Genomic DNA, 8,924 nt, shown 5'->3' with positions numbered 1-8,924 from the left:
TTTCTACTTCACATCCACAAACGGGTGGTCAAACTGAAGTAGTAAATAGAACGCTTGGTACATTATTACGTGCTTTAATTGAAAGGAATGTTAAAACTTGGGAAGATATGCTACCATTTGTTGAATTTACTTATAATCGGAGTATACATTCTTCTACTGGGTTTTCTCCTTTTGAAATTGTGTATGGTTTTAATCCGTTAACTCCACTTGATTTGTTGCCTATTCCTATAAGTGACATTTCTAATTTGGATGGACATAAGAAAAGCAAAAATGGTTAAAGGAATTCATGAAAAAGCAAGGCAGAACATTGAAAAGAAAAATGAACAAGTAGCATCCCATATGCGCAAGGAACGATTTCCATCAAAACGGAAATCTAAGTTGGATGCTCGTGGGGATGGTCCATTTCAAATCATAGCCAAAATCAATGAAAATGCCTACAAAGTGGACCTATCAGGTGAGTATAGTGTTTTGGCTACATTTAACATATCTTATTTATCCCCTTTTGAAATTGATGCAGGAATTGATTCGAGGACGAATCCTTTTGAGGGGAGGGGGAATGATGCAAACAAAGCTAAAAACACTCAAGATACTCAAAGAGCATCATAATGTGACTCGTACCTCTCCACATTATCTTTCGAATCCCATTTGGTCTTAAATATCTATTTACAACCAATAGGTTTCGCATCCGTAGGCAATGGGAGAAGATCCCAAATGTCATTGTCCTTCATAGATTTTATCTCTTCATTCATGACATCAATCCACCTACTAGAGTTAGAATTTTTCATGGCTTGATGGAAGTTGATAGTATCATCTTCCATTGTGCCAATGTCAAAATCATGTTCTAGGAGATATATAATATAATCATCTGATATTGCACTTCGCCTCTCTCTTGTGGATCTTCTTAATGACATAAGTTCTTGAGGGTGTGAAGTTTATGCTTTAGGAATAGTTTTCTGAATAGAAACGGGAAATACTATGACATTGTTAAGTATAAGGACCTGATCCTAATCATTGTCAAGAGCACCTGAGTAAATAAGAATATCGATTAATTCCTCTTCAAAAACAAGGTCACGAACTCTCTCCCCCCAACACACTCAACATCCTTAAAGAACTGGGCATTTCCCATCTCAAAAATTATCTTAATAGTGGGATCATAAAATTTGTAACCCTTGGATCGCTTAAAATAACCAACAAAATAACAATTAATAGTTTTGAAATCCAATTTCTTTTCTTGTGGCCTATAAGGCCTAGTCTCAGTTGAACATCCCCAAATGTGCGAATGTCTCAAACTAGGCTTCTTGCCCGTCCAAAGCTCATGAGGGATCTTTGTAGTTGCTTTAGTTGGAACTCTATTGAGTAAATATGTTGCGGTCTTTAATGTTTCTCCCCATAGTGATTCAGGTAAGGTAAAATGACTGATCATATTCTTGACCATATCCTTAAGTGTTCTGTTTTTCTGTTTAGCAATAATATTCATGCTAGGAGAAGCTGGCATGGTGTACTGTGGGACAATACCACATTCCTTTAGGAATCAAGCAAACGGCCCTGGACGCTGTTCACCTGATCCGACAGATCTACCATAGTATTTACCATCATGGTCAAATCAACAACCTTAATCCTTTTATTGAGTTGATTTTCAACTTCTGCTTTAAAACTTTTGAACACATCCAGGGATTGAGACTTTTCATGAATGAGATATAGGTGTATCTTGAATAATTATATATAAAAGTTATGAAATATTGTTGACCATTCCAAAAAGGCAGAAGGAACAGTCCACAAATATTTGTATGAATGAGTTCTAATACGTCCATAACTCTATGAGCACCTAATCTCTTAATGTTTTTCTATTTCCCCTTGATACAATGAATACATCTTTCAAATTTTGAAAAATCAAGGGGCGCTAGAATTCTGTCTGACACAAGTCTCTCAATTCTTCTATAGGAAATGTGACCTAATCTCTTGTGCCATGAAGAAGCAAAATCCTCCTTGATTACTTTTCTCTTTATACCTCTTGTACCAACATACAAGGATTCATTATAAGAAGCAATTGTATCAAGCAAATAAAGATTATCATGCACTGATAAAGAACCAGAACCAACCAAATTTGAATTAAGAAAAAGACTAAATTTTCCATTTCCAAAATAAACATGAATAACCAAATTTGTCTAATACAGAAATAGAAATTACATTCCATCTAAATGATGGTACAATAAAAGTCTCTTCTAAATCCAAATAAAATCCAAGTCCTTAACAACAATCTAAATTTGTCAATTGCTTCCACCTCAACTGATTTGCTACCACCCACATGAATGAATCTAGCACCATCACTTGGCTTGCGACAATGAAGGCAACCCTACATAGACACACTAATGTTAGTTGTGGTACCAGAATCTATCCACTAGGTGTATGTTGGTACAAAAGTTAAATTACCCTTAGAACAAACAAAATTAAGACACATACCTTTCTTTACGCGCCACGCATGATACTTAGTGCATTGCTTCTTTTGGTGTCCTGGAGTTTTACAGAAAAAACAACATTTTTCGTCTGAGCCTTTTGTTGTTTTTTTTGTTGTACTAGAACCGTAACAAATTTACCTATTTGCTTTTTCTTGTTCTTTTTATTCTTTGAGATCACTACTAAATGAGTACTCTCTGTCCTCTCAAACTTGAGCATTTCCTCCTTTTGAACACAATGTGAAATGAGTTCATTCAGATTCCAAGATTCTTTATGACAGTTGTATGTCACTTTGAAATGATTAAACTATGGTGGAAGAGAAATCAAAACAAAGTACACAAGTACTTCTTCTGACAATTCCACTCTAAGCGCTTTGAGTTTTGCATGCAAATGTGACATCTCCATTATGTGTACTCTAATATTTCCATTTCCCTTATACCTCATGGAAACAAGAGTCGACAGAAGTGTATATGCTTCGACCTTATTACTTCTAGCGAAATGTTGTTCTAGAGAATGATAGAAATCTCTAGCTATTGTGATCTCATCAGACATAGTGTCCCGAAAAACCTTTGGAATTGCATGTTCCATAACCAATATACTCGTACGGTTTGACCAATCTCATATTTTAAACTCCTTCTTTTCCTTAGGGGTGCTAAGGAGTAATCGGATTGAGTTAATCAAACCGTAAAACCCAATCTAGATCCATAACTCTAAGTACAAGTCGAACACTATTCTTCCATTGCTTGAAATTTGTGTCGTTCAACATTGGGATGAAATTAACATTTGCGGTGATTCTTCCAGTAAAAGAGGAAGCTGAACATAGAACATATCAAAATAAATTAATTAATACTCACATAAAACTATATATTATAAAATTTAATAATGAATTTTAAATAAAAGTATATTTCCATATCAAGATACCGAGCACTCCATTAACACTCTATCTTTGAACAGAATATTAACTTGTAAGTGGTACACTGTAATAGTAATTAAATACAGACAGTAGAAATACATCAAACAATAAACCTTCATTTGGGCTGATTTAAAGTTCATATGTCATACTAAATAACTGCCACATATTCATTATCACAAAAATGGAATGCAATAATGTTAAATATTGACATTCCTTTAGGCCGATTAACATTTACATAAATTACACCCATATAACTGTTTACATTATAAAATAAATTAAATTATCTACAAGAGGGGTCACTTTGGTGACATGCTGTGTAAATTAAGTTATTTCAATATATATATGCACATACCAATATTAAAATTCAAAATTAAAACCAAATTTAAACTAAATTAGGAAGAAAATCAACCATAAAATGACCAAAAAACACTCTTTAATATTTTTTTTTCAAAAGTTGACCGTTGACTGGTCAAGCATTGACCATTAACCGGGTTGGGTCAACACCCGTTGGGTTCGAACTGGGTTGAGTCTGGACTGGTTGGCCCATCCCAAATGGGCCAGGCTTTTGGGCCAGCCGATCAAACCTTTTCTCTTCTTGTGGACCAAGCCCACATAATTATAACTTTTAAAACTTAAATATAAACAATCCATCAACCAAAAAACCTTTACCCTTTTAATTTTGAACAGAAAATTAAATAGTAAATTAAATTCATACAATCTATAATGGCTGCCTTTTAAATTATATAAATATATAATTTAGCCGTTACAGACTAAATTTGGCAGTCGAATGGTTGTAAACCACCGGATTGTCTTCCTCATGCAGTGGTGGTCAGCCACTGCTCTATTTTATTTTATTTTATATATTTATATATACACACATACATGCTTAAAATATATCTATATATATACATATACAATACTTAATTTCTTAATATATATATTTCTTAATTTTGTTATATATATATATATATTTATTCAACTAAACAAAAATCGAATCCAAACTCTAAAATTTTGAATCCAAAATCTAAAGTTTTGAATCTAAAATCCAAAATTACATAATAAAAAAAAAAAAACCTTCCCAAAAAAATTCAATAAGAGAAAAGAAATGACTCTGATACCAATTGTTAGAACAATATTTCTTTTCAAATTCGTAGATCTGTAAAAATTAAACATACATCCTCGTACTAAATTAAAGAGAAATATAATCGGAAGCGTACCTAAATCCATCACAAAAGATTTGTTCATGTCCGGCGGTAGGATCTTCTGAATCAATATGATGCCTTGAAACTAGTTTTTTCTTGTTACGGGATTTCAAAAAAATAAAATGATAACCTTTTGATTCGAGAACCATAATCGCCTTTTATATCGACTAACTTTTGCAATTTCTATTTCGCCCATCATAAAATGAGAATATTACAAAAATAGTATATGCACATTACAAGCCCATACTTAAACTAGATATATTAAAGTCCAATATTTTTTAACCATATTTGATCACTTTTAAACGAGCTCATTAAATTGACAGCCTGATACACATACTAAGGTCCACATTAAGCCACACATTAGAAAAATCCAACAATGCGTACCCATGAGTACCCAAACTTAGGTGACATCCTAGAACTCTTCTTGGGTTGGGACTCTTGGGTCAGGTCATTCCTCAGGAGTGAGGCTCGATATCCTATCTTTTTTAGTACCTTTTGGTATCATCTCTTCCTAGGCTGAGACCCCCATCCATTTGTCATTGTTTTAGACTTGTTCTGGGATAGATTCATCTTGAGAACTCTCAATTTGGGAGTAGTTCCTATAATTCCCAAGAAGCTATTAGTGCTGGCTCTCTTCTTTCCTGCCAATAGTACTAGCTTGGGTATTTCCTTGGTTACTATTGCATCACAACCCTACAGCTTGGTTATACTACCTCATTTCATCATTCCTCAATAAAAGTTTGTATGTAAATTCTGGTCAAGTGGAAATTATGGGAAAATGAATCTTTCATCAAATGGAGTCATGTTTTAAAGTTTAATTCTTGGACCTATTTTGTTCATATGCATGTATAAGAATATTATTAGAGTTTTTATGTGTTATAGATATTTACAATGTATAGCTTTTTAATCTAGAAAAGGTATGGTAATTTAAATATTGATTTCATGTTAGGTTAGGCATATCTTTTTTCCTACACGTCTTGGATTAATTGAGTGGAGCATATAAAATTAAATAAATATGTTGAGCTTGGGTTGGATGTTAGGTTTGGGTTGACTAATATATAACTTAAAGTTGAGTCCATTGTTATTCCTAAATAAGGTAGTCTTCCAATTTGTCATCTACATTGTCGAACTTGTGTTTCCTAGCCCAAACGTAGCTGACCCCCAAGATTGACTATCTACTACAAGCTTTTCTGTATAACTATTATATTGCAATTATTCAAGTACTATACTATTTCTTAGTTATGGTCTTAATTATAATAGTATTTTTTTCTCCTATCACTATGCCCTTAAATACTATTCAAACTCGTAGTGCCATATTGAAAACATCCTCTCCCATGGTAAGTCCATACCTTAAGCTATTTACGGATCTTACATATTACAAGCTCTCTCCCAATTACGTTTGATCCATATGCCTACACTCATTCCATGTCCCCCCACCCTTGTACAGTAGCAAAATGACCGACCCATATAGTCATTATTACACCTATTGAACCCATATCTTTCTATAAAATGAAGAAAAAAAGAAACCCAAACATGGGATGCACTTCCTTGTTCTTTCAAGTGTGACTTAGTTGGAAATGAATAGTTTACAAAATTAAAAGAAATCCTTATAGTTATGTTGATAGGCACAAGACAAGGCTTATTCTCAAGAAAATCAATTAAAGGTATAGATTACGTTAATACTTATAATCCAGTTGGAAACTTACAATTGTTTAACTTATTTTGTGCAACGCAATTTCTACGAGTTAGGAAACAGAAAAAAAAAAGAAATTTAGATTCATCTTTTATGGTGATCTTTAAGAGGTTGTTTACATGTCTTGATATCAAAATTTTGTTAATAAAGATTTTCCTCATTATGTTTGCAAATCAAAGAAAGCTTTATTTAGCCTTAGGAAAGCTCCAAAGCCTAGTATAAGTGAGCATTAATTTGGTTCTAATGGCCTCTCTGCATCTAGTATAAGTGCTTTACTATTTTTCTTTTATCTTGCTAATGGCATTGTTAGTTTTGGTCTATGTGTAGCTGAACAATATTTCTTGAAAAATAATTCTTCTCATGCTATTTGATAAATTATATAGTCACTATGCTTGATACTTATAATAAAGTATTTAGGAAGTTTTCGAGCATGGAAATTGTTTAAGACAAATGTACTCTCTTTCTTTCTCAATGTAATCTTCTTGGTGCTCTCCGGAACAAGACATGTAAAATATTGTAAATCGTCACACTAATGACTATCTCATTTCCTCTTAAAAAACTATAGTGAATCTTTTTAATTAATGAATTCCTCGACTAAAGAATATTAGTATGTTGTCAACAGATTGCCTTAGTATGTTAATTACATTATTGATCTTGGTTTGGAATTTATACCACTTGATTTGTTTATTTGCACTTCTCCATAAAGGTCGGGTGGTTTTTCTAATGAAAGGCTATCAATTAGTGGATAAAAGGCCCTATTGATATTGGTTGAGAATTTCTGCAATTTGATTTCTATTTTATTTGTTTATCTATGTTTTTCATTCCCTAATATGGTTTGGGTGATTGCTCTAAAGGAAGCGCTCTACAAGTGGGTACAAAGTGTAACTTAGGTTACAAATTGGTTTCCTACAAAATTAAAAAAAAAATGATTGCTTAGTTATCCCCAAAAATTGAGTAAAACACATTTGATGACACAATGGCTAAATTAACTCGAATTTGTTCTACATGTTTCCATGGCTTCTTTTTTAATTTTAACTTTTCCCCTGGGTCTTGAACATTAAGGTTTGCTGAGTCGATTTAGGATTTTTTAGGAATATATGGTGTTGACAACTTTTAAAGGCATAAAATAGAGGACACGCACGCCAGGTGTGCGAAACTTACAACAGCTGACATTTCTCATTATCAAAAGGTAAAGTTCAATTGAGCATAATTCCTGCCATGCTTCCGTTTACACTACCATTATTTTAACAAACAAAGAGAACCAAATGAAACAGAAGGAATTTGGCATTTTTAATTCATTATTGAAGATGATAAACTCTTATAACTCTAAAAGAGGGAACAAAGGTTTTGTGGCTACCTCATTAAACCTCTGGCACTTCAGGCATTGGAATCAAATGTAATTTTTTTCATGTTTAAGCAAGTAATATATTGTATAGAAATGTTAAGTTGGATGGACTTACTTCTTCCTTAAGTTATGTGTTGCCTTAGTGGTTGATGTAAATTTATTTTACTATTTCTAATTAAATGGATTCACATATGTGCCTTATGTCTGAACTGTTAATCATTTAGCTGCATGGATTATGTGTAGAAATAGTGCAATGCAAACTGTATGGAAGAGTTGATATGAATTCAAATGATTTTTATTAATGAAATTAGTTAGGTTAAATAGGATAAAAATAAACAAATGTTACAAAAAATAGATAACTACTAACCCACAAAGAACACCACTAACCCACTAATTTATAATTGCTGAAATTAAGAGACCACTATTTCATGGCCACTAGTCCATGATTAAAACACCACTATTTCATGGCCACTAGTCCATGATTAAAACACCACTACTCCATAACTACTAAATTAAATCACCACTAATCCATAACTAATAACTCTTAAGTATATAATAAAATCTTAACATTCCCTCCCTTAAACTGAATGTTATACAACCAGTTTAAATTAGAAATCGAACAAATACCATGTAGAATATGTAGCTTCATGTATGTAGCCAACTTAAAAGGTTGGTTAGAATATCTGTAATCTGGTCTTTACTTTGACAATAAACCAATTTAATGACTCCTTCATTTATGAGATCACGAAGAAAATGGTATCTCACATCTATATGTTTGCTTCTAACATGTAAAACTGGATTCTTGGAGAGTTTACTAACTGAGTTATTGTCACAATAAATCTATATAGGCCTCTACTTGAAATAATGCAAAAACTTGAGTATTCTTTTCAACCAAATAGATTTTTTCCATTTTGGATGTTTTGTCAGTTCCCATGTGTTGTTTTTCTCAATAGACTTGATCTCTTCATCCATTGTCTTTTGTCATCTTGTATCTTTGACAACTTCTTATAATGTTATTGGATCACTCTAATAATAAAGCATAATGAGCAAGAGTATCATCAAATTGAACACCACTAACCTACATCCACACTGGTCTCTTTCTAATTCTTTTAGATCGTGAACTTTCACCTACTATTTGGGTATCATTATTATCATAGCTGCTATTGCAGTTGGTAAACATTAGAGAGAGTAGTTTGTCCCTACATTTTTGCTTCTTTTTCTTCTTCAAAATTCACAGGTATTTGTTGGTGACCTATGATTAGATTGAACAGTATTGTAAGCTTTTGATTGTTCACTTATTCGAAGAAAGATACATTT

The 8,924-nt window shown here is 32.6% G+C and overlaps 1 long non-coding RNA gene across 1 annotated transcript; it reads right to left on the bottom strand.

Annotated features, from left to right (window-relative positions):
- Positions 1-2,252: 2,252 nt before the first annotated feature.
- Positions 2,253-4,702, bottom strand: LOC148266349 (uncharacterized). Its single transcript, XR_015818769.1, has 3 exons — positions 4,585-4,702; positions 2,461-3,267; positions 2,253-2,353 (listed from the first exon to the last, which is right to left on the bottom strand). It is a non-coding gene; the product is annotated as an uncharacterized LOC148266349 (long non-coding RNA).
- Positions 4,703-8,924: the final 4,222 nt, after the last annotated feature.

This window comes from Carica papaya, chromosome 4 (assembly GCF_054855325.1).
Source record: "Carica papaya isolate Zhongbai chromosome 4, ASM5485532v1, whole genome shotgun sequence".
Classification (NCBI taxonomy): domain Eukaryota; kingdom Viridiplantae; phylum Streptophyta; class Magnoliopsida; order Brassicales; family Caricaceae; genus Carica; species Carica papaya.
Note: the sequence above shows the minus strand (reverse complement) of the source record. Positions and strands in the feature narration are given on the sequence as shown.